At 43.3% G+C, this 24,358-nt stretch overlaps 1 long non-coding RNA gene across 2 annotated transcripts in view; it reads right to left on the bottom strand.

Annotated features, from left to right (window-relative positions):
• The window catches only part of LOC128932201 (uncharacterized), a 50,250-nt gene extending 40,182 nt beyond the window's left edge, over window positions 1-10,068 (bottom strand). For both annotated transcript variants that reach the window (XR_008481760.2, XR_008481759.2), the window contains exons 1-2: window positions 9,567-10,068; window positions 5,920-6,038 (exon numbers count right to left, since the gene is read on the bottom strand). This is a non-coding gene — a long non-coding RNA (uncharacterized LOC128932201). The remainder of the gene's footprint in view (window positions 1-5,919; window positions 6,039-9,566) is intronic.
• Between the last annotated feature and the right edge of the window lie 14,290 nt (window positions 10,069-24,358).

Raw genomic sequence — 24,358 nt, 5'->3', positions numbered from 1 at the left:
CTCGTTTGCTGGAGAAAGGCTGTGTGAACATTTGTCTGACTCTCACACATAGTTAGAGACAGATCAGGGCCTCAAATTTTCTAAGTTTTAATTTGACAGGCCAAAGTGCCCAGTTAACTCTGGGCTGCTAGTGGGACTATTCATTTACCATCATAAAAAGAGCTGTAGGATAACAAATTTCTGTTCCTTATTATAGTCTGACATATGTGAATACTAACATTTCCTAATGGAAAATACTTTTGAAAAGCATTTTTACCCTGAAAGACACATTACATCATAGTCAAAGGCATGTCAACCAACAATATCAGTTAATTGTCAACTTTGTGACTTAACTGATAAGGAAGCATGCCATGTTCATGTTCTCCAGATGAATGAAATACCCAAGATAGAGTATTTACTTTAAAGTACCCTAAGGAAGATGCTTAACCCTTACATACCAATGGAATATCCCCCCTTATTACTCAATAGAGAAAAGCAATAAAATAAAACAAAAACACCCCAAATGTCAAAGTAGCTACTCAAAATGTCAAAGTTAGCATTTTTGTGTGAATCCTCCCAGGCTTGCTTTCTGTTTTGGTGAATAAACTTAGTAAGGTAGCATGAAAATTTCTCTACATAAAGAAACTAACAGTGTGTTTATATTGTGCAGTTGCATAGCATAGATGTATCAGAGTTTGTTTTATGAGTAATTTATGAAAACTGAATTTTAAATGTCATTCCCAAGACATGCCAGGGTAAGACAGGTTTTGTGACACAAATAAACTTCCACCACTATTGAATCATAAAAAATGTTGGCACAAAAAAGTGCAAGGCTTGTATGTTTTCTGTATTTTGCCTAATGAACATGTGTTACTTTTATAATTACCAGATACTACAAAAATATTATTGGAGATAGATATAGAATGTAGTTTGTTTTAAAGTCATTTAGACATGCTAACTTGAAAACTACTCCCTTGATCATATGTGTTTTCATCAGGGTCCTCGGAGAAGCTAATACCAAAACAGAATTAAATGTGTAACATGCCAATGAGAGAGAATGGGGAGGGATCTGGGTAGGTCTAGGGAGCCATCAGAGCACAATGGATGCCCACCATGAGTGAAGGAGAGAGGGGAGAGAGAAGGAATGCTGGGTGGAAGCATTCCATACTGTTGCAAAGTCTAAGGAAGGTTTGGCAAGGCTATTTGGGAGTCTTGAGCCAGTCACCTGTAAAAGAAATCCCTCATCTCCCAGAAACAGCTCTAAGTATCTTCCTGTGCTCAGTCACTGACTGGGGATGACCCATAGATAATGTGGTCTTGCTGCAAAGGTAGGAATGAATTTTAGAGCACAGAAATATAATAGAATCCTTGTCAATTATGGCCCCTGTAGTTGGATGTTGTGATTTTCATTCTCACAGTCATCACAGTATGACAATCATAAAAATATTAAAATTTGACCACTACATTTTCTAGAACAATCCATAAAGTAGTGTCAAGCAACAAAATGTCTCTGACAATTTTAATTGGCACCCAGACATGATTTAATCCCTAAAACTTGGACTTTTGTCTTCATTTCTCTTCATGTCTTTTTTATTTCAAATTTATTGAAGACAGAATATGTCAACACTATAGATTTATTTGCTCTGCTACCTGAGAGAAATCTCTTTCTCCTAGAAGGTAAGAAAATATTTTCAAGGAGGTAATTAATGGCAAGTACAAAGCCATGGTGTGTAATTTTGCCTTTACAGCATAGGTCTAATATATTAGTTGTGGTATTTGTATAAGAAAAATTTTATAACCAAAACATGTGTCTGCAGTATCTCAATTAGAACTACTTTATAATGGCCATTATGTCTCACTTTAATGACATACTATGAAAAGGAAAAATAATGTACTATACTAACAATTAAATTTAGCTAACAGAGAGGGCTTATAATCAGAGGACTATTCCTAAATTTCACAAAATTATGAGAACTTGAATAATATTAAAAGTATAAAAACCTTAAGCAAAAAAAATGTATTATGAATAAAATTTCATCATGGTACCAAAAGAAATCTAAAATATCATTGTTGATTCAAACTGATGGATTTCAAAAATTCATTAACATTTTTACAGTAACTCTAATCATTTACAGTATTGATTATATCATTGAAGTATTTCAAGAGCTGAAAAATCACAGACAATTGCTGAGTCCATTTTCTCCCTTTTTGTAAAGTATAAAATGTCCAGCTTTGGAGGTCATCCAAACTAGCTTCCAATGGGTGAGCAGGTTCAGATACAGTACAGACAGGTGTTGGTGTCATGGGTACCCCTCAGTGTGCAGAAAGGGGACAAGACGGTCCAGCTAGAGAGCTGCAAATAGAGGCTAGCATATTTTACAAAATCTGTCCCTTTTCCACAGGGCATCCAAGGAAGGTGCTGGAGAGCATTAGGCTGAAACCAAGAATGCTTTGGGTGTTCTGTCATGGAACAGAGCTGGAGGCACTGAGTGAGGACATCAGAGACTCTGGCATTAGGGTCAAGGTTCATGACTGAGACAGTACTAAAGAATGGGGACTGTTCCATCTGGGGGAATTCATGCAGACATTGACCTTATCCCAGCAAGATCATCCTCATCTGTTTGGCTGTTGGGATAAGGTGCTTCCTGCACAGGTGTCCCATTGCCTACTTACTGAGCCCATCCCTGAATTCAGACCCACATCCCCACCATCTGGGTATCTCATCTGGTGACAGTTCTCAGCCCTGAGCTCCAAGTTTTTCCACTGATTTTTCAGTTTTTACTTGTCTCAGCCACAATGGCCCAGGACATTTTACTGCCTAAAGTGCAGTAAAATTATGAACAAAATTCATAATCAATGAATCAATGAATTCAAAATTCAAGATCAGCCCACTCAGCTGAGGCCCTAATGACTTTCTAGCCTTTTAAAATCTGTCTACCCCAGGGGCAAGAAGGTATTTCCAGGTACAACCTCAGTCAGCCTGCCTCTTATTGCTGTGTTCCTCCCACTAAATTCAATCCCCTTTAGAACAGGATGAACTCAAATTAAAGCTCAATTGGATAGATCTCCTTAGACATTATTAGATTTCTGATTTCTTACTTCAATTAGAAAAAAATGGCCTTTCTTGATGTCTTCTGCCTGAAATCTCTGTACAGATTTAGTCACATACATGCACAACTGAGTGTAGCTTGCCATCTGCTGGTGAAACATGGTATCACTTTTAAAAGTTCCTCCTTGCCAGCCCTACCTATGCATTCAAAAATCCCAGCTACTTGGGAGGCTGAGGCAAGAGAATTATTTGAACCTGAGAGGCAGAGGTTGCAGTGAGCCAAGATCATGCCATTGCACTCCAGCCTGGGCAACAAGAGCAAAACTCCGTCTAAAAAAGAAAAAATAACAATCATCTTTTTTTTCATGGTTCTGGGTGCTGACTAGGTTCAGGTAGGTGCTTTTCACTCAGGGACTCTCATGCTGTTGCAGTGACTGGGGTTGGAGTCATCGCAAAGCCTTCTTCAGTCTCATGTCTGGCTACTGATGTTGGCTATCATCTAAAACCCGTGCTGGGACTGCTGATTGGAAGATCAAGATGTGACCTCTCCCTGTGATCTGGGCTTCCTCACAGCATAGTGACTGGAGTCAAAGAGCAAGCATTCCAGGAAGACCACAGAAATGGTGTCACCATTTATGACCTACCTTGAATCACTTCTGCCAGTCACAGACATTCTTGAATTCAAGGGGAAGGAGCACAGAATTGACTCCATCATGGGACAAATGCTAAGATCATGTCTGAAGAAGAACACATGCTGCTATTATTATTGTGAGGGAGTCCTGCTCTGTCACCCATGCTGGAGTGCAGTGGTGCAATCTCAACTCACTGTAATGTCTACCTTCCAGGTTCAAGTGATTCTCCTGCCTCAGCCTCCCAAGTAGCTGGGATTACATACAGGTGCCTGCCACCACGCCCAGCTAATTTTTGTACTTTTAGTACAGATGGGGTTTCACCATGTTGGCCAGGTTGATCTCAAACTCCTGACCTCAGGTGATCTGCCTGACTCGGCTTTTCAAGGTGCTGGGATTACAGGCATGAGCCACGGCACCTAGCACGTGCTATTAGTAAAAAGCCAGAAAGCAGGCAGGTGTGGTGGTTCGTGCCTATAACCCTGCACTTTGAAAGGCTGATGTGGGCAGATCAGTTGAACTCAGGAGCTTGAGACCAGCCTGGGCAACATAATGAGACCCCCATCTCTATAAAAATACAAAACAGGCCAGGCATGGTGGCTCATGCCTGTAATCCCAGCACTTAGGAGGCTGAGGCAGGTGGATCACGAGGTCAAGAGATTGAGACCATCCTGGTCAACATGGTGAAACCCTGTCTCCAATAAAAAAATACAACAATTAGCTGGCTGTGGTGGTGGACACCTGTAATCCCAGCTACTTGGGAGACTGAGGCAGGAGAATCACTTGAACCTGGGACTGCGCCACTGCACTCTAGTCTGGGTGACAAAGCAAGACTCTGCCTTAACAAAAAAATAAATAAACAAATAAAATAAATAAAAAATTAAAAGTCCTAAAACAATAGATGTTGGCAAAGATGCAGAGAAAAGGGAATGCTTACACACTCTTAGTGGGAATGTAAATTAGTACAACTATTACAGAAAACAGTATGGAGATTTCTCAAAGAACTAAAAATATAATTGCCATTCAACCAGCAATCTCACTACTGGGTATCTACCCAAAGGGAAAGAAACCAATATATCAAAAAGTACCTGTACTTGCCTGTAATCTAAGGACTTTGGGAGGTCAAGGCTGGTGGATCACCTGAGCTCAGCAATTCGAGCCAGCCTGGCCAATATGATGAAACTCCATCTCTACTAAAAATACAAAAATTAGCTGAGTGCGGTAGCACGCACCTGTAGTCCCAGCTATTCAGGAGGCTGAGACAGGAGAATCACTTGAACCTGGGAGGTGAAGGTTGCAGTGAGCTGATATCATGGCACTGCACTCCAGCCTGGACAACAAGGTAAAACTCCATCTCAAAAGGAAAAAAAAGAAAAACCAGTGCCTGTACTGATACTACCATTCAGAGCAAAAAATGGAATCAACCTAAGTGTCCATCAACAGATGATTGGATAAAGAAAATGTGGTACATATACACCATGTAACATGACTTGGCCGCAAAAAGAATGAAATCATGTCTTTTGCAGCAGTGTCAATAGAACTGGAGACCATTATCCTCAGTGAAATAACTCAGAAACAAAGTCAAATACTGAATGTTCTTACCCGTGGGAGTTACACACTAGGTACATATGGGGAACAATAGATATTGGCGACTCTAATACATGGGAGGATGGGAGGAGGGTGAGGGATGACAATTCTCCTATTGAGTACAGTGTTCACTATTTGGGTCATGGCTACAGTCAAAGCCCAAACCTCAGCACTCCACAATATACGCATATGGAAAACCTGCACCTGTACCCCCTAAATAGATCAAACTTTATTTTTCAGTTTTATTTATTAAAAAATTCAACTGTTCAGATGTGGTGGCTCCTGCCTGTAATCCCAGCACTTTGGGAGCCTGAGGCAGGTGGATCACGAGGTCAGGAGTTCAATCCCAGCCTGGCCAAGATGATGAAACCTTGTCTCTACTAAAAATACAAAACTTAGCTGGGTGCAGTGGCAGGCACCTGTAATCCCAGCTACTTGTGAGGCTGAGGCAGGAGAATCACTTGGACCAGGAGGTGGAGGTTGTAGTGAACTGAGATCACATCTCTGTACTCTAGCCTGGGTGACAGAGTGAACTCCCTCTCAAAAAAAAAAAAGAAATTCCCTATGATCCCAGCACCTTGGGAGGCCAAGGCGGGTGAACAACTGAGGTTGGGAATTTTAGACTAGCCTGACGATATGGCAAAACCTTGTCTCTAGTACAAATACAAAAATTACCTGGCCTGCAGTGATGCATGCCTATAATCGCAGCTATTCGGGAGCCTGAAGTAGGAGAATCGCTTGAAACCAGCAGACGGAGTTTGCAGTGAGCCAAGATGGTGCCATTGCACTCCAGCCTAGATGACAGAGTGAGAGTCCATATCAAGAGGGGGGGAAAAAAAATCAAACTTTTGGCTAGGCACAGTGGCTTATACCTGTAATCCCAGCGCTTTGGGAGGCTGAAGCAGGCAGATCACTTAAGGTCAGGACTTCGAGATGAGCCTGGCCAACAGGGTGAAACCCTGTTTCTACTAAACATACAAAAATTAGCTGGGCATGGTGGTGCACACCTGTAATCCCAGCTATTCAGGAGGCTGAGGCAGAAGAATCACTTGAACCCAGGAGGCAGAAATTGCAGTGAGCCCACGCTGTGCCACTGCACTCCAGCCTGAGCGACAGAGCAAGACTGTCTCAAAACAAAAATTCAACTTTTAATTTACTGTTATTGTTTTTGAAACAGGGTCTCACTCTGTCACTCAAGCTGGAGGGCAGTGGTGTGATCATGGCTCACTGTAGCCTTGACCTCCTGGGCTCTAGCAATCTTCACCTCAGCCTCCTGAGTATCTGGAACTATAGGTGCACATCACCATGCCTGGCTAATTCTTGTATTTTTTGTAGAGACAGGGTGTTACCACATTGCTCAGGCTGGTCTTGAACTCCTGAGCTCAAGTGATTCACCCATTTTGGCCTCCCAAAGTGCTGGGATTACACGTGAGCCATTGTACCAGTTCTCAACTTTTGTGTTAGATACAGGGGGTACACGTGAAGTTTTGTTACAAGTGTATTTTGCACACAGGTAGTGAGCATAGCACATAATTTGTAGTTTTTCAACCCATACCCCTCTTCCCTCCCTCCCATCTAGTAGTCCACAGTGTCTATTGCTTCCTCTTTTAAAAATTTAAAAGTTAGGCCAGGCGTGGTGGCTCAGGTCTGTAATCAAGACACTTTGGGAGGCTGAGGCAGGCAGGTCATCTGAGGTCAGGAGTTCGAGACAAGCGTGGCCAACAATGTGAAACCCCATCTCTACTAAAAACACGAAATTTAGACAGGCATGGTGGCACATGCCTGTAATCCCAGGTATTCAGGAGGCTGAGGCAGGAGAGTTGCTTGAACTCAGGAGATGGAGGTTGCAGTGAGCCAAGATCACACCACTGCACTCCAGCCTGGGTGACAGAGTGAGACTCTAGTCTCAAAACATAAATAAACAAAAATTGAAAAAATAAAAAAATCTAAAAATTAAAAAAAGAGGGGCACACAGGATGACAGAACTTGTTGCAGCCAACTTGGAACCTATAATCTGCCACAGAGAACAAGTAAAAAGAAAGTTGGAGTTTAAGATTTCACACATCTAGCCATCTAAAAGATGTCACAAGAGCCGTTCCTGTGGTGGTCTAAGGGGAGTGGAAGAAAGGGTCATTAGAACTGAGGAAGACGTGGCATAGTGAGTCAGGCAGATTGCATGCTCATCCACATGGATGCTGACATCCTCAGGAAAGCAGAAGGTCAGAGAACAGAGGGTAAAACACAATCTTATCATTATTTTTCTTAAGAGACAGGGTCTGTCTTTGTCACCTAGGCTGGAGTGCAGTGCCACAATCATAGCTCATTGTAGTTCTGAACTCCTGGTCTCAGGCAATTCTTCCGCCTTGGCCTCCTGAATAGCTAGGATTACAGTGTGTGCCACTGTGCCTGGCTAATTTTGTATTTTTAGTAGAGATGGGGTCTTGCTATGTTGCCCACACTGGTTTGTAACTCCTGGCCTCAACTGATCCTCCCATGTTGGCCTCCCAAAGCATTGGGATTACAGGCATGAGCCACTGTGCTCCACCATAAAACACTGTTTTTTGAGTTGGAGTTTCACTCATGTTGCCTAGGCTGGAGTGCAATGGTGCGATCTTGGCTCATCACAAACTGCAGCTCCCGAATTCAAGTGATTCTTCTGCCTCAGCCTCCCTTGTTTGCTTGAGCTTGGGAGTTTGAGGCTGCAGTGAGCTATGATCTTGCCACCACACTCCAGCCTGGTGAAAAAGTAAAACCCTGTCTCCAAAAAAATTTAACCTCCCATCATGTTGAGGTCCTAGCTTATTCAAACCACCCACAGGAGTACATATAGGAATCCTGTCCCACTGTACTCCAGCCTGTGTGTAAGAGTGAGACTCTGTCTCAAAAAGAAACTTTTTTAGGCGAGGGGTGGTGGCTCACACCTGTAATCCCAGCACTTTGGGAGGCCAAGGCTGGTGGATCACGAGGTCAAGATATCAAGACCATCCTGGCCAACATGGTGAAACCCGATCTCTACTAAAAATACAAAAATTAGCTGGGCCTGATAGCATGTACCTGCATTCCCAGCTACTCAAGAGGCTGAGGCAGGAGAATGGCTTGAACCTGGGAGTCAGGGGTTGCAGTGAGCCAAGAGCATGCCACTGCACCCCAGCTCAAAAAAAAACTTTTTTTAAATTAGAAAGTTCTAGTATCATCTGTGCATGGTGGCTCATGACTGTAATCCCAACACTTTGGGAGGCCAAGGTGGGTAGATTGCTTGAGGTCAGGAGTTCAAAACCAGCCTGGCCAACATGGTGAAACCCCGTCTCTACTAAAAAAATACAAAAATGAGCTGGATGTGGTAGCAGGCATTGGTAATCCCAGCTACTTGGGAGGCTGAGGCAGGAGAATTGTTTGAATCCAGGAGGTGGAGGTTGCAGTGAGCTGAGATCATGCCACTGCACTCCAGCCTAGGCAACAGGGCAAGACTCCTCAAAAAAAAAAAAAAGTTCTAATATTTAAAATGAGCAAAATTGCCAGGTGCAGTGGCTCACACCTGTAATCCCAGCACTTTGGGATGCCGAGGCAGGTGGATCATCTGAGGTCAGGAGTTTGAGATCAGCCTGCTGTGAGCCAAGATTGCACCACTGCTCTTCAGCATAGGAAACACTGAGACTCCATCTCTAAAAAGAAAAAAAAAGGTAAAAATGCATTTGAGAAGAACAGCAATAGCCAGGAACAGTGGCTCACACCTATAATCCCAGCACTTTGGGAGGCTGAGGGTGGATGACAGCTGAGCCTGGAAGTTTGAGACCAGCCTAGCAACATAGTGAAACCCTGTTTCTATACAAAATACAAAAATTAGCCAAGCTTGGTACCATGAACCTGTAATCCCAGCTATTTGGAGGCGGGGGCGCTAAGGTGAAGGATTGCTTGCACTAGCCCAGGAAGTTGAGACTGCAGTGAGCCACGATTGTACCATCTCACTCCAGTCTGGGCAACAGAGCAATACCCTGTCTCAAAAAGCAAACAAGCAAGCAAAGAACAGCATCATTTCCTTATCATTGTTCACTGCAACCTCCTCCTCCCAGGTTCAAGTAATTCTCTTGCCTCAACCTCCCAAGTAGCTCAGATTACAGGCACCTGCCACTACACCCGGCTAATTTTTAATAGAGATGGGGTTTCAACATGCTGGCCAGGCTGGTCTTGAACTCCTGACCTCGTGATCCACCTGCCTTAGCCTACCAAAGTGCTGGGATTACAGGCCTGAGCAACCGCACCTGGCCAATCCCTTAGATTTTTATAAAGATGTTTTATTTGTTTCCTAGCTCCCTAGTACTTACCTAAAAAGTTGCAAAGGCTTTAACGCTATTGCGATGGCATTCAAAGGTCAAGCTGGGGTGGGGGGTGCAACTCCTTAATGGGAGGCAGCCTCAGGGTTGGCATCCTGTCCAGGATGAGCAGCGGTGAAGGACGCTCCTGGGGTCCCTGGGGCCCTGGCTGGGAAAGGTGTTGGGGGTCGCACGAACCCAGGCTGAGGCAAGGCAAATACGTTGCCAGTGTAGCAGAGGCGCCGGTAGCCCTTACACAGGCCATTGAGGAGCTTCTTCTGCGCGACCTTGCGCTCGTGCCCACCAGGCGCTGGGAGGCTGGTGTGCAGCTCCTGCTAGCTGCATTGGGTCCCTGCTGCTCCCAGCCCTGCAGATTGGGAAATCTTAAAAGTCGTCTTCTGGGCTTATAGGTGACTGCAGCCAGGCCGGAGCCTGTCAATGCAGAAGTGCGGGCTCTGCAGCAGCTTCCGTCACCCGCCCGGGCATGCGCACTCCTGGAAGACCCAGCAGCCCCGCTTCGACTTCCAACCGGCTCCACACGAGGGGCGGGCCTCTATGACGTCACAGCGATGTGCCTCTGGCAATGTCACAGGGGTGCGCCTCTAGCAACGTCACAGGAGCGGGCCTCTGGCGACGTCACAGAGACGGACCTTCGGCGACCTGACGTGGTGGTGTGTTACCTAGGAGCTGTCTTGTCTTTTCTGCAGAGCAGAGCCTGGTAAGCTCCACTCCGCTGCGTCCCGTGTGCTGCTGGTTGGAGAAAGGTAGTTAACAGACTCTGACCCAGCACAGTGTTTATGTGAGTCAAAAATCGGAAAACTGTCCGGGCGCGAGAGACGGGAAGTTTTCTTCAGGCCAGGAGTTCAAGAGCAGCCTGGCAACGTGATGTGACCCCATTTCCGTAGTCCTACCTCGGCCTCTCAGCTACTTGAAGCCCAAGGTTCAAGGCTGCAATGAACTATGATCTTACCACAGCACTCCAGCCTGCGAGACTGAGGTAAACCCTGTCTAAAAAAATCAGAAAACTATCCAAGTGTGCCACATTGGGGGACTGCTTAAAGAAAAATTGAGGCTGCCTGGGCCCTGTAATCCCAGCACTTTAGGAAGCCGAGGCGGGAGGATGGCTTCGACTCAGGAGTTTGAGACAGGCCTGAGCAACATGAACCTCGTCTCTACAAAAAGATACAAAAATTAGCCAGGCATGGTGCATGCCTGGCCTAATAGTTTGTATCTTTTTGTAGAGATGGGGGGTCTTGCCCCCATGTTACCTAGGCTGGTCTCGAATTCCTAGGTACAAGCCATCTTCTCACCTTGGCCTTCAGAGTCGTTGGGATTACAGATGTGAGCCACCACACCCTGCTTGGGTTAGGCTATTCAATAGCAAAGTGCTTAGCCTGGCTTGGTGGCTCATACCTGTAATTCTAGCACTTTGGGAGGCCAACACAGGTGGATCACCTGAGGTCAGGAGTTTGAGATCAGTGTAGCCAACATGATGAAACCCGGTTTCTACAAAAATTAGCTGCATGTGGTGGCACATGTCTGTAGTCCCAGCTACTCCGGAGGCTGAGACAGGAGAATTGCTTGAACCCAGGAGGCAGAGGTTGTAATTAGTCAAGATCACATCCCTGCACCCTAACCTGGGTGACAGAGTGAGACTCCAGAGTTTGAGACCAGCTTCGGCACTGTAGTGAAACCCTGACTTTACAAAACAAACAAAAAAGGCAGATGTAACTGTCCACCTGTGGCCCCAGCCACTTAGGATGCTGAGGCAGGAGGATCATTTGAGGCCAGAAATAAGTCTGCAGTGAGCTATGATTGTCCCACTGCTCTCCATCCTGAGCAAAAGAATGAGACCATGTCTCTAGATAGCTAGCTAGATAATTGATACATAGTTTTCTATCAGAATTTGTTTTCCTACATTTGAGCATATTTTTCTAAAGTAGCATTCAACACATCAGCATTTTACAGTTATTAGTTGTTAATATGATTATGTTTTTCCGAAATATAGTATCGTTTACAAAAGCAGTTTTGTCTGTCAGAGCATAGAGATAGGTCCTCAAGTGAATCTGCCTGATGTTGGTGACCTTGGTACCATTTTCTCCAGTTGATTGGAACAGTCAGTAATTTCAGGTCACTGTTGGACTTGGAGGAAGAGCCCAAAGGCAACAAGTAAGGGCACTGGTGCCCAGGCCCTTCTAGAAGCATTTTCACCTTCCCATAAGGTTTTCCTTGATGAAATGGAAGTATTGTATGTAGAATTGACTGTTCAAGCATCTTTGTATATTAGGCCAAATTTATATGTCTTACCTTTATGAGAGGCACCTTGGTAGGCTAGGGGAGTTACATATGAAGTCTGATCTCAGCTTCACTGTCCAGAGATGCAACACAGTCCAATCAAATAACATTCTCTGAGCCTGTTTCTCTTTTACTTATTTTTTAGAGACGGGGTCTTGCTCTTTTGGCAGCCTGGAGTACAGTAGTGCCATCTTGGCTCACTGCAACCTCCACCTCTGGGGTTCAAGCCTCAGCCTCCCGAGTAGCTTGGACTACAGGCTCGCACCACCATGCCCAGCTAATTTTTGTATTTTTAGTAGAGATAGGGTTTCACCATGTTGGCCAGGATGGTCTTGATCTCTTGACCTCATGATCCACATGCTTTAGCCTCCTGAAGTGCTGTGATTACAGGTATGAGCCACCATGCTTGCCCTGAGCCCATTTCTTTAGCTGTAAAATGAGAATAACAATTACAGTCATCTAAAAAGACAGCTTATTGTCCTGTCTTTTATTTTCTATGTAACTGTTTTTAACACAGTAATTATTTTCTTTGCCATGCCACATTTGTTTTTTGTTTTTTGTTTTGTTTTTGTTTTTCTTTTAGTTGGAGTTTTTTTTTTTTTTTTTTTGAGATGGAGTCTCCCTGTTGTAGCCCAGGCTGGAGTGCAGTGGCATGGTCTTGGCTCATCGTGCTTCATACCCACAGAGACCCTTTTATTCTCCAGGGCCTGGGGAGCAGCCAGGTTCCATGAGTTAAATGCAGATCTGAACCATACCAAGCTGGGATTAAAGTACACACTCTCCTGTTCTGAAAAGTATAGGGATTCCAGCTTGGTGAGGGGGAGAGTGCAGCAGAGCCAGACCAGACAAAGACTGATCACCTGGAAAAGCGTGCTATCAAAGGCCTTGGTGAGTGCTGAGTGCTGAGTGCCGTGGCTCACACCTGTAATCCCAGCACTTTGGGAAGCTGAGACAGGTGGATCACTTGAGGCCAGGAGTTTAAGTTGAGCCTGGGCAACATGGCAAAACCCTGTCTCTACTAAAAACACAAAAATTAGCCAGGTGTGATGGCACGTGCCTGTAATCCCAGCTACTCAGGAGGCTGAGACAGGAGAATGGCTTGATCTAGGCAGGCAGAGGTTGCAATGAGCCAAGATCACCCCACTGCACTCTAGCTTGGGCAACAGAGTAAAACTCCATCTCCAAAGGAAAAAAAAAAAACATGAAGAAGAAAGGTCGACTTCTAGGGATTGGGTGGGGGATTGCTTTCAGAACTGGAAACTTTCTTGAGGTGGCATTGATTGTTTTGAGAAGGAGTCCGGTTCTCTCACCCAGGCTGGAGTGCAGTGGCACAATCTTGGCTCACTGCAACCTCCGCCTCCCGCTCTCCAGGTTCAAACAGTTCCCATGTCTTAGCCTCCTAAGTAGCTGAGATTACAGGCATGTGCCACCACTCACAGCTAATTTTTTTGCAGAGACAAGGTTTCACCATGTTAACCAGGCTGGTCTTGACCTCAAGTGATCTGCCCACTTTGACCTCCCAAAATGCTGGGATTACAGGCATGAACCACTGCATCCAGCCCCTTCAGGTGGTTTGAGGCTTTACTACAATACTAGTTTCCTGTTGCTGCTGCAACAAATTACTACACACTTAGTGGCTTAAAACAACACAGATGTAGCCAGGCGTGGTGGTTCACGCCTGTAATCCCAGCACTTTGGGAGTCTGAGGCGGGCAGATCAGCTGAGGTTGGGAGTTCAAGACCAGCCTGACCAACATGGAGAAACTCCACCTCTACTAAAAATACAAAAATAGCTGGGCGGTAGTGCACACCTGTAATCCCATCTACTCAGGAGGCTGAGGCAGGAGAATTGCTTGAACCTGCAAGGTGGAGGTTGCAATGAGCCGAGATCGTGCCATCGAACTCCAGCCTGGGAAAAAAAGAGCAAAACTCTGTCTTAAAACAAAAACAACCCAGATGTATTTCCTTACAGTTCTGAAGGCCAGAATTCTAAAGTCAGTCCTGCTGACTCAAGGTGGGAGCAGGGCAGGTACCTGCTGAGGCTCTGTAGGAGAATTCGTTTCCTGGCACTGGAGGTGGCCTGCACTCCTCAGCTTGTGCTGCCCTTCTTGAATGACTCGAGTTCCTGCTTCCGTCACTGCACTTCCCACCACTCTCCATCACCTGCTCTGCTCTTACAAGGATCCAGGTGAGTACATCAACCCCACTGTGACAAGCCAGAATAATCTTCCCAGCCAAAGATCCTTAACTTCATTGTATTTGCAAAGCCTCTTCTACCATATGAGGTCATGTTCACTGGTTCTTGGGATTAGGTTATGAGCATCTTGGGGGATCACTATCAGCCTACTACAGGTATGCTGCAAAACTATTACACCTTCCTGGTGTTTCAGTGATTGGGAGAAAAAGGGTTGGGATTTTTTGCTTTGGGGTCCCTCTTAAACTTTTTTTTTTTCTTTTTTGAGATGGAGTCTTGCTCTTTCACACAGACTGGCTGTGGTCTTGGTTCCCTGCAACATTTGCTTCCTGGGTTCAAGCAATTCTTCTACCTCAACCTCATGAGTAGCTGGGACTACAGGTGCCTGCCACCATGCCTGGCTAAGTTTTGTATTTTTGGAGGAAATAGGGGCAAGGAGTGGGTAGCAGAAGGTGGGGGAGGGGATGGAAGTTTCTGCTATGTTGCCCTGAGCTCCAAGCTCACCTACCTCTGCTCCCAAAGTGCTAGGATTATAGGCCTGCATCACCTCACTGACTGCTCTAAAGTCTTATTTCCACACAGCTGAGACATGTTTTAGGAGTTTGCTAAAAGACCCCTGGAGACGTTCTCATTGTGGCCTCCCTATTGTCTTATTTATTTATTTATTTATTTTTATTTTTATTTTTTATTTTTTTTAAATTTTTTATTGCATTTTAGGTTTGGGGGTACATGTGCAGAACATGCAAGATGGTTGCATAGGTACACACATGGCAGTGTGTTTTGCTTTCTTTCTCCCCTTCACCCACATTTGGCATTTCTCCCCAGGCTATCCCTCCCCACCTCCCCCTCCCACTGGCCCTCCCCATTTCCCCCCAATAGACCCCAGTGTCTAGTACTGTTCTCTCTGTGTCCATGCATTCTCATTTTTCATCACCCACCTATGAGTGAGAATATGCGGTGTTTCGTTTTCTGTTCTTGTGTCAGTTTGCTGAGGATGATGTTCTCCAGATTCATCCATGTCCCTACAAACGACACAAACTCATCATTTCTGATCGCTGCATAATATTCCATGGTGTATATGTGCTACATTTTTCCAATCCAGTCTATCATCAATGGGCATTTGGGTTGATTCCAAGTCTTTGCTATTGTAAACAGTGCTGCAATGAACATTCGTGTACATGTGTCCTTATAGTAGAACAACTTATAGCCTTTTGGATATATACCCAGTAATGGGATTGCTGGGTCAAATGGAATTTCTATTTCTAAGGCCTTGAGGAATCGCCACACTGACTTCCACAGTGGTTGAACTAATTTACATTCCCACCAACAGTGTAAAAGTGTTCCTTTTTCTCCACATCCTCTCCAGCATCTGTTGTCTCCAGATTTTTTAATGATCGCCATTCTAACTGGCGTGAGATGGTATCTCAATGTGGTTTTGATTTGCATCTCTCTAATGACCAGTGACGATGAGCATTTTTTCATATGATTGTTGGCCTCATATATGTCTTCTTTCATAAAGTGTCTGTTCATATCCTTTGCCCACTTTTGAATGGACTTGTTTGTTTTTTTCCTGTAAATCCGTTTGAGTTTAATTTGATTGATCTTTTCTGTCCTCCTCCTTTTCAGAAATTGAAAAAAAGAGGTACTAAACTTTAAAACTTCTCTTACAGTCTCTAATTAAACTAATTATGAGAAACACCAAAAAAGGGAAAAATTTTTTCAAAAGCAGTAAAATGATATGGACTGTTGAGATGCACAATACAGGAAATAAGTCATTATATGTTAGTGCTGCTCTGACATAGGGATGTATTATTGAGAATCAACCTTTGCTCAATTTTCAGAGAAGTGGAATGATTGTATCACTGATCTATGTAAACACGTTGAAGAATTATCTGAAAGAAAATATGGCATGTCTAAACTGGAAAAGTCCTGTAATTCTTTGTTCATGAGTGCTTACACAGTGGAGTCACTGTTTATCTTGTAGTGTCTGTCTAAATATTAGAAACATTCTTTGTTTCTAGATTACTGCAAAGCTAAGGAAAAGTTGTACTCTTAAATTATCAGCATTTCTTTTAAACTTTCAGCATGGATATTTGGGATTTATTTACACATTTATTGCAAAGTCCTGGATCTTAGGGATTTAATTAATATATTTTTTAAACTAATTGTTTCTCCTTATCTGCTTTGTTAAATTCAGTATTTGGCCAGGCATGGTGGTTCATGCCTGTAATCCCAGCACTTTGGTAGGCCAAGGTGGGCAGATCATGAGGTTAGCTTGGCCAAGTCTCTTATCCTGTCTCAGCCTTAGTATGCTCTTGTAATTATGAGAACTGAAGATCTATCTTGAAGATTTGATGAGATACTATAGTACTTCACATAATACCGGGCATATAAATACATAATAAATGCTTCCTCCTTATCTTTTTATTTACTAATTTATTTATTTTTTGAGACAGATTCTTGATCTGTTGCACAGATTGGAATGCTGTGGCATAAGATCTTGGCTCACTGCAACCTCTGCCTCATGGCTTCAAGCAATTCTTCTTCCTCAGCCTCCCAAGTAGTGGGGATTATAGGCATGCACCACCACGCTCAGCTAATTTGTGTATTTTTAGTAAAGACAGCACTTCACCATGTTGGCCAGGCTGGTCTTGAACTCCTGACCTCAAGTGATCCACCCGGCTTGGCCTCCCAAAGTGCTGGAATTTCAGGTGTGAGCCACTACACCTGGCTTATGTTTTTAAGATATTGTTAATTTAGTACTATTCTGAGTAAAAATCATTTGCTATTAAAGTTTTATGAATTGACAATTTTATAAATTATGACGATTTTTATAAATGTTATTGCTTTTATAAGGTGAAACTGATGTGAGGCTTTTGTTCTGATGGTAGTTTATTAGATTATTTTGTTTAAAGACAATAATGTTCAGCTGTTGTGAAATTATAAAAATCTCCACGTTTTATAATTTTAAAGCAATATTAATGGTAATTGCCTTAGGGAAAGATACTTTTGTAATAAAAAAGTATGATATTCAAGTTTAGTGCACAGCAAAGGATATTAAATCTAAGCACTAACCTGTTATATGGTGCACTTGAAACATTAGTACAAATATCAATGTTTAGCAAATAGACCTTAACGCATAACGATAGCAAAAAAATGGAGCTGTTTTGATGGGAGACTGTTGTTTATGTTTGAATTTAATACTCCCCATGCTCTTGACTTTCTTTTTTTTCCCTTGAAACAGAGTCTTGCTCTTTCACTTAGGCTGGAGTGCAGTGGTGCGATCTCAGCTGACTGAAACGTCCACTTCTCAGGTTTAATTGATCCTCTTGCCTCAGTCTCCCTAGTGGCTAGGACTACAGCTGAGTGCCACCATGCCCAGCTAATTTTTGTATTTTTAGTAGAGATGGGGTTTCAACATGTTGGCCAGGCTAGTCTTGAACTCCTGACCTCAGGTGATCCACCCACCTTGGCCTCCCACAGTGCTGGGGTTACAGGTGTGAGCCACCTCCACCTGGCTAGCTCTTGACTTTTTTTTTTTTTTGAGACGGAGTTTTGCTCTTGTTGACCAGGCTATAGGGCAGTGGCTTGATCTTGACTCACTGCAACCTCTGCCTCCCGGATTCAATCTATTCTTCTGCCTCAGCCTCTGGAATACCTGGAATTACTGGCATGTGCCAAAGTTAATTTTATATTTTATTAGAGACAGGGTTTTTATCATGTTGCTCAGGCTAGTCTGGAAGTCTACCTCAGCTGATTTGCCTGCCTCAGCCTCCCAAAATGCTGGGATTATAGGCTTGAGCCACCATGCCCAGCCCAGCACTTGATTCTTATTTTTTATTTTTATTGCATTTTAGGTTTAGGGGTACATGTGCAGAACATGCAAGACATTTGCATAGGTACAAACATGGCAGTGTGTTTTGCTGCCTTCCTCCCCTTCACCCATATTTGGCATTTCTCCCAAGGCTATCCCTCCCCAGCTCCCCGCCACCGCTGTCCCTCCCGTCTTCCCCCCAGTAGACCTCAGCGTTTGGTACTCCCTTCCCTGTGTCCATGTGTTCTCATTTTTCATTACCCACCTATGAATAAGAATATGTGGTATTTCATTTTCTGTTCTTGTGTCAGTTTGCTGAGAATGATATTCTCCAGATTCATCCATGTCCCTACAAATGACACGAACTCATCATTTTTGATTGCTGCATAATATTCCATGGTGTATATGTGCCACATTTTCCCAGTCCAGTCTATCATCGATGGGCATTTGGGTTGGTTCCAGGTCTTTGCTATTGTAAACAGTGCTGCAATGAGCATTCGTGTGCATGCGTCCTTATAGTAGAACGATTTATAGTCCTTTGGATATATACCAAGTAATGGGATTGCTGGGTCAAATGGAATTTCCATTTCTAAGGCCTTGAGGAATCGCCACACTGTCTTCCACAATGGTTGAACTAATTTACACTCCCACCAACAGTGTAAAAGTGTTCCTATTTCTCCACATCCTCTCCAGCATCTGTTGTCTCCAGATTTTTTAATGATCGCCATTCTAACTGGAATGAGATGTTATCTCAATGTGGTTTTGATTTGCATCTCTTTAATGACCAGTGATGATGAGCATTTTTTCATATGATTGTTGGCCTCATGTATGTCTTCTTTCGTAAAGTGTCTGTTCGTATCATTTGCCCATTTTTGAATGGGCTTGTTTTTTTTTTCCTGTAAATCTGTTTGAGTTCTTTGTAAATTCTGGATATCAGCCCTTTGTCAGATGGGTGGACTGCAAGAATGTTTTCCCATTCTGTTGGTTGCCGATTCACTCTAGTGACTGTTTCTTTTGCTGTGCAGAAGCTGTGGAGTTTGATTAGGTCCCATTTGTCTATTTTGGCTTTTGTTGCCAATGCTTTTGGTGTTTTGGTCATGAAGTCCTTGCCTACTCCTATGTCCTGAATGGTTTTGCCTAGATTTTCTTCTAGGGTTTTTATGGTGCCAGGTCTTATGTTTAAGTCTTTAATCCATCTGGAGTTAATTTTAGTGTAAGGTGTCAGGAAGGGGTCCAGTTTCTGCTTTCTGCACATGGCTAGCCAGTTTTCCCAACACCATTTATTAAACAGGGAATCCTTTCCCCATTGCTTGTTTTTGTCAGGTTGATCACAGATTGTATGGTTGTAGATATGTTGTGCTGCCTCCAATGCCTCTGTTCTGTTCCATTGGTCTATATCTCTGTTTTGGTACCAGTACCATGCTGTTTTGATTACTGTAGCCTTGTAGTATAGTTTGAAATCTGGTAGTGTGATGCCCCCTGCTGTTTTCTTTTTGCTTAGAATTGACTTGGCTATGCGGGCTCTCTTTTGGTTCCATATGAAGTTCATGGTGGTTTTTTCCAGTTCTGTGAAGAAAGTCAATGGTAGCTTGATGGGGATAGTGTTGATTCTGTAAATTACTTTGGGCAGTATAGCCATTTTCACGATATGAATTCTTCCTAACCATGAACATGGAATGTTTCTCCATCTGTTTGTGTCCTCTCTTATTTTGTTGAGCAGTGGTTTGTAGTTTTCCTTGAAGAGGTCCCTTACATTCCTTGTGAGTTGTATTCCTAGGTATTTTATTCCTTTTGTAGCAATTGTGAATGGCAGTTCGTTCTTGATTTGGCTCTCTTTAAGTCTGTTATTGGTGTATAGGAATGCTTGTGATTTTTGCACATTGATTCTATATCCTGAGACTTTACCCTTTATTTCTTTTTCTTGCCTGATTGCTCTGGCTAGAACTTCCAGTACTATATTAAATAGGAGTGGTGAAAGAGGGCATCCTTGTCTAGTGCTGGATTTCAAAGGGAATGCTTCCAGTTGCTTATCAGTTTCAGGAGTTTTTGGGCTGAGGCAATGGGGTCTTCTAGGTATACTATCATGTCGTCTGCAAATAAGACAATTTGGCTTCCACCTTTCCTATTTGAATACCCTTTATTTCTTTTTCTTGCCTGATTGCTCTGGCTAGACCTTCCAGTACTATATTGAATAGGAGTGGTGAAAGAGGGCATCCTTGTCTAGTGCCGGATTTCAAAGGGAATGCTTCCAGTTTTTGCCCATTCAGTATGATATTTGCTGTTTAATAAAAATAGCTTTTATTACTTTGAGATACGTTCCACCGATACCAAGTTTATTGAGGGTTTTTAGCATAAAGGGCTGTTGAATTTTTTCAAATGCCTTCTCTGCATCAATTGAGATAATGTGGTTTTTGTTTTCGGTTCTGTTTATGTGGTGAATTATGTTTATAGACTTGCGTATGTTGAACCAGCCTTGCATCCCCAGGATGAATCCTACTTGATCATGGTGGATAAGCTTTTTGATGTGCTGTTGCAATCGGCTTGCCAGTATTTTATTGAAGATTTTTGCATCTATGTTCATCATGGATATTGGCCTGAAGTTCTCTTTTCTTGTTGGGTCTCTGCTGGGTTTTGGTAACAGGATGATGTTGGTCTCATAAAATGATTTGGGAAGGATTCCCTCTTTTTAGATTATTTGGAATAGTTTCAGAAGGAATGGTACCAGCTCCTCTGTGTGTGTGTGGTAGAATTTGGCTGCGAACCCATCTGGACCTGGACTTTTTTGTGTGGTAGGCTCTTAATTGCTGTCCCGACTTCAGACCTTGTTATTGGTCTATTCATAGTTTCAGCTTCCTCCTGGTTTAGGCTTGGGATGACACAGGAGTCCAGGAATTTATCCATTTCTTCCAGGCTTACTAGTTTATGTGCATAGAGTTGTTTGTAATATTCTCTGATGATGGTTTGAATTTCTGTGGGATCTGTGGTGATATCCCCTTTATCATTTTTTATTGCATCTATTTGGTTGTTCTCTGTTTTCTATTCAATCAATCTGGCTAGCGGTCTGTCTCTTTTGTTGATCTTTTCAAAAAACCAGCTCTTGGATTTATTGATTTTTTGAAGGGTTTTTTGTTTCTCTATCTCCTTCAGTTCAGCTCTGATCTTAGTTATTTCTTGTCTTCTGCTGGGTTTTGAGTTTTTTTGATCTTGCTCCTCTAGCTCTTTCAATTTTGACGATAGGGTGTCAATCTTGGATCTCTCCATTCTTCTCATATGGGCACTTATTGCTATATACTTTCCTCTAGAGACTGCTTTAAATGTGTCCCAGAGATTCTGGCATGTTGTGTCTTCGTTCTCGTTGGTTTTGAAGAACTTCTTTATTTCTGCCTTCATTTCGTTGTTTATCCAGTCAACATTCAAGAGCCAGTTCAGTTTCCATGAAGCTGTGCAGTTCTGGATTGGTTTCTGAATTCTGAGTTCTAACTTGATTGCACTATGGTCTGAGAGGCTGTTTGTTATGATTTCAGTTGTTTTGCATTTGCTGAGCAGCGCTTTACTTCCAATTATGTGGTCAATTTTAGAGTAGGTGTGATGTGGTGCTGAGAAGAATGTATATTCTGTGGATGTGGGGTGGAGAGTTCTGTAAATGTCTATCAGGTTTGCTTGCTCCAGGTCTGAGTTCAAGCCCTGGATATCCTTGTTGATTTTCTGTCTGGTTGATCTGTCTAATATTGACAGTGGAGTGTTTAAGTCTCCCACTATTATTGTGTGGGAGTCTAAGTCTCTTTGTAAGTCATTAAGAACTTGCCTTATGTATCTGGGTGCTCCTGTATTGTGTCCATATATGTTCAGGATTGTTAGCTCTTCTTGTTGTATCGATCCTTTTACCATTATGTAATGGCCTTCTTTGTCTCTTTTAATCTTTGTTGCTTTAAAGTCTATTTTATCAGAGATGAGAATTGCAACTCCTGCTTTTTTTTGCTCTCCATTTGCTTGGTAAATCTTCCTCCATCCCTTTATTTTGAGCCTTTGTGTATCCTTGCATGCGAGATGGGTTTCCTGGATACAGCACACTGATGGGTTTTGGAGTTTTATTTAATTTTCCAGTCTGTGTCTTTTGATTGGTGCATTTAGTCCATTTACATTTAGGGTTAATATTGTTATGTGTGAATTTGATACTGCCATTTTGATGCTAGCTGGCTGTTTTGCCTGTTAGTTGTTGTAGATTCTTCATTATGTTGATGCTCTTTAGCAATTAGTGTGATTTTGGAATGGCTGGTACTGGTTGTTCCTTTCTATGTGTAGTGCCTCTTTCAGGAGCTCTTGTAAAGCAGGCCTGGTGGTGACAAAATCTCTGAGTACTTGCTTGTTCACAAAGAATTTTATTTTTTCTTCAGAATTATGAAGCTCCGTTTGGCTGGGTATGAAATTCTGGGTTTAAAGTTTTTTTCTTTAAGGATGTTGAATATTGGCCCCCACTCTCTTCTGGCTTGTAGTGTTTCTGCTGAGAGATCTGCTGTGAGTCTGATGGGCTTTCCTTTGTGGGTGACCTGACCTTTCTCTCTGGCTGCCCTTAGTATTTTCTTTTTTATTTCAACCTTGTTGAATCTGATGATTATGTGCCTTGAAGTTGCTCTTCTTGTGGAATATCTTTGTGGTGTTCTCTGTATTTCCTGCATTTGAGTGTTGGCCTGTCTTGCTAAGTGGGGGAAATTTTCCTGGATGTTGTCCTGAAGAGTATTTTTCAGCTTGGATTCATTCTCTTCATCACATTCTGGTACACCTATCAAACGAAGGTTAGGTCTTTTCACATACTCCCACATTTCTTGGAGACTTTGTTCATTCCTTTTTGTGCTTTTTTCTCTGATCTTGGTTTCTCATTTTATTTCATTGAGTTGATCTTCGACTTCTGATTTTCTTTCTTCTGCTTGATCAATTTGGCTGTTGAAACTCGTACATGCTTCGTGAAGTTCTTGTATTGTGTTTTTCAGCTCCTTTAATTCATTCACATTTCTCTCTATGGTATCCATTCTTGTTATCATTTCCTCGAATATTTTTTTCATATCTTTATTCAAGGTTCTTAGTTTCTTTGCATTGATTTAAAACATGTTCTTTTAGCTCACAGAAGTTTCTCATTATCCACCTTCTGAAGTCTAATTTCGTCATTTCATCACAGTCATTCTCCATCCAGCTTTGTTCTCTTGCTGGTGTGGAGTTTTGGTCCTTTGTAGGAGTCGAGGTGTTCTGGTTTCAGGTGTTTTCCTCCTTTTTGCTCTGGTTTCTTCCCATCTTTGTGTGTTTATCCACCTGTCATCTTTGTAGTTGCTGACTTTTCGATTGGGTCTCTTAATGGACGCCCAGATTGTTGATGAGGAAGTATTTCTGTTACTTGTTTTTCCTTCTACCAGTCTAGCCCCTCCACTGTATGACTGCTGAGGTCCACTCCAGGCCCTGCTTGTCTGGGGTGCACCTATAGCAGCTGCAGAACAGTGAGGGATGCTACCAGTTTCTTTTTCTGCTATCTTTGTCCCAGAATGATGCCTGCCAAATGTCAGTCTTCTGGATATAGAGGGGTCAGGTAGCTGCTTGAGGAAACAGCCTGTACTTTATAGGAGCTCAAGTGCTGAGCTGTGAGCTCTGTTGTTCATTCAGAGCTGTTGGGCTGCTACGTTTAATTCTGCTGCAACAGAACTTATAAAAAAAACTTTTTTTCTTAGATGCTCTGTCTCGGGGGAGGTTGGGGCTTTCTTTGTGAGTGTCCGTTGTGCTGTCCTGCCCAGCTAGGAGGCAGTCTAGTCAATATTTGCCTGCCAAGGCTCTGCCCTGCTAGTGTGAGGTTCACCCTGTTGCTGCAGGCTCTGCCCTTCTGTTGCAGTCTCTGCCCTGCTGCCATGGGCTACGCCGTGCTGAGGAGTTTCTCTGTTGTGGCGGGTTGCCTTGGCAATGGCAGGCTGTGTCAGCAATGGGCGTGTACCTCAGTAGGCATGGATTGCCTCGGTAATGGCGGGCGCCCCTCCCCCATGGAGCTGCACTGTACTGGGTTCAGCTGTGCCCTAAGGAAACCTCTCTACCGGGAGCGTTTGGAATCACCATTTTGTTTGTCCCACTGTCCTACCCCAAATGCTGTTTCCTGGAATCTCCTGGGTTGGCTCACTGTTCAAGTACCATTCAGTCTCAAGTTCAGCCCTCTCAAGTCTGAGATTGCCGGTTCAACAGGGCACCTGGACCAGTGCGCTTTGTGCGGAGTGCTGTGTAATGCCACTGTGCTACAGCGCCAGCTGCCGGCCGCACTGGCTGCCGCCTGCACCAGCCAAAACCTCTGCCTGGCGTCCCACGTCTCTTTAATACCTGGGAATTTCCCCATTCTGTGGGCAACAAAGATCCGTCTGGAAATGCGGCCCTGACTCATCCTCTCCACGCATTCACTGAGAGCTTCAATCCTGGGTTGTTCTCACTGCACCATCTTGAGTCCTCTCTCCTATGTGTCTGTTTTTGTACCAGTACA

This window comes from Callithrix jacchus, chromosome 5 (genome assembly GCF_049354715.1).
Source record: "Callithrix jacchus isolate 240 chromosome 5, calJac240_pri, whole genome shotgun sequence".
Lineage (NCBI taxonomy): Eukaryota > Metazoa > Chordata > Mammalia > Primates > Cebidae > Callithrix > Callithrix jacchus.
The sequence above is the reverse complement of the archived record's forward strand: the minus strand, read 5'-3'. Positions and strand labels throughout refer to the sequence as shown.